Here is a 2,545-nt window from a genome sequence, read left to right on the forward strand (position 1 = left end):
TAAAAAGATAAAGTTATCTTTTAATTTAAAATATCTTAAATATCAAAATATCTAATCTTATAATTAAATAATAAATAAATATTAAAGAAGTTAACAAATTTTTAAATCTGACCATAATAGGAAATATTTAAAATTGGAAACATTCCAAAATAGAAATATTTAAAAATTGGAAAAATTCCAAATTGAAAATATTTAAAATTGGAAACATTTCAATTTAGAAATATTTAAAATTGGAAAAATAAATTTTGGGAAACAATCCCATGAAAAAATTGGATTTTTGGGGAAAAAACCTCAAAAATTCGCAATTTGTGGGGAACTGCCAGGATAGGCTGCATGCAGCAACCATGATTCTCAATCTTCCAAAATTCATATCTTTCTCAATTTTTATCGGAATCGAGTTCCGTAAAAACAAAAATTGCTCAATTTTTCACAAGGAATCCAAATAAAATATTTTCAAAAATTGAAAAAAATATATTTCATGGAAAAATTTCGTACAACACATACATTCATCACATAAGCACATAAACCAACATGAAACCATCCAAATCAACACAAAACATATAACACATTGTTTTAATTCATATTACATGAAAGTAAATCATTACCATGGCTCTGGTGCCAGTTGTTGGAAATTATTTTACCAGGATCTTGATTTACTAACAAGTATGTTGGATTAACAACCTAAGATGAATTCTAAAACAATGAAAATAAACACATATAAAGTTAGAAAACCTTACAGTGGGTGTAGCGGAATAATATGACTCCTTCCGTTCAGATCTCTAGCCCTTGATTCCTTTCTGTAGCAGAGCATCACCAAGATCTGAACCTGGATCTTCTTTTCTCCTTCTTTGATGCAGAAATTCCATAGTCTTACATACTATGATTGAGATACCACTTGATGTGTGTGGGCACTACTCATCTCACAAGGATTTCGAAATTTTCTCTCTTTTTCTCTCTTAATTTCGTGGCTTACCATCCATACAAGAGAAGAGAACAAGGTTGCTTTATATAGGGAAAAGGGAGAGCACAACTTTCCAAATAAATAATTTCCTCTTTTACTGTGTAATTGATTAACTGCCTTATTTAGTGTGATCCACCACTTTCCTATTATTGCTAGGCTTTGATTAGCAATTACATGGCAATTAAAAATTGAAAATAATAATTGGGAAACTCAAACCATGTGGCCGGCCATAGGGTGAAATGGGCCTCACTTGGATTTTACAGTTTCCTCAATTTTATTTCTATTTCTCCAAAAATGCCATTTTTCCAATTCTAATCATTTAAATGCCAAAACTAATTATTTAATAACTAAAATAGATTATTAAATAATATTGTCATTTAAAATAATTATTAATTAGACATACAAAGTCTCTCAATTAATAATTAAACCTAGAAACCCTTTTCTTTACAATTTCATCCTTAAACTGTGAGAATTCATAAAGTAGACATAGTCCAACTTTTAGAATTATAATTGATTAATTAAAATCAATTAACTGAGTCTTACAAGGAGTATGGTCTCAACTAGTATGGGGACCATGGGTCTATATAACCGAGCTTCCAATAAGTCGAACCGAATTTACCAAGTAAATTCCCTAACTTATTAATTCCTCATTGAATCCACACTTAGAACTTGGAATTGCACTCTCAGTCATATAGAACGCTCTATATGTTCCATGATATAGACACGTCATTAGTTATCTATTGTTATAACCCTAATGTGATCAATGATCCTCTATATAGATGATCTACATTGAAAAGGCACTACTGTTACCGCTACACCCTCAATGTATTTTATCCTTAAAACACTTAAACCTGTATAAATGATATTTCACATAAGTGAAATGAGATCTCCACCATTTATCTTCGTTTGGTTAAGCTCGAAGGAAATCATCCTTTACTTCTATTTGCCAGAGAGAAGCTATAGATTCCATATTTATGTTAGCGCTCCCACTCAATTGCACTACCGTGCTCCCAAAATGTTCGTATCACCCTGACACAAAAGTAGGCTTAACTAACAAATCAAAGAACACGAATAACACTCTTGAGATTGAGCCTAACCATATCAGGATTGAGATCATTTGATCTAGGATCAACAGGTGATATTGAATTGAATAGATATTACGGTAAATTTTAATATATCTAATCAAAGTTCAATATCGGTCCCTTACGATGTATACTCCATACATCCGATACTGGTAAACTTTTCCAATGTCCTAGAAAGGACATAACACTTTTCCAAGGTGTAAGAATACCTATCGCTGATTATACCATGTCAGTCTAAATCCAGTGTTCTGACAAATCAGCGAATAAACTTTTGAACATATGATTAAGATGATATTCCACTGTGCTGACAACACTATAATCTTTAACCAACTCATATGTTCTGGACTTAAAAAGAATTCATACATTATATACATATAATCATGAAATAAATCATGTGAACCATGCAACATAAAATGTTATTTCTGATCTTTATTAATAAGTAAATCTGATTATATGAAATGAGTTTTATTTAGGGCATAAAACCCAACACTAACATGCAATA

Source organism: Cannabis sativa, chromosome X (genome assembly GCF_029168945.1).
Source record: "Cannabis sativa cultivar Pink pepper isolate KNU-18-1 chromosome X, ASM2916894v1, whole genome shotgun sequence".
Classification (NCBI taxonomy): Eukaryota; Viridiplantae; Streptophyta; class Magnoliopsida; order Rosales; family Cannabaceae; genus Cannabis; species Cannabis sativa.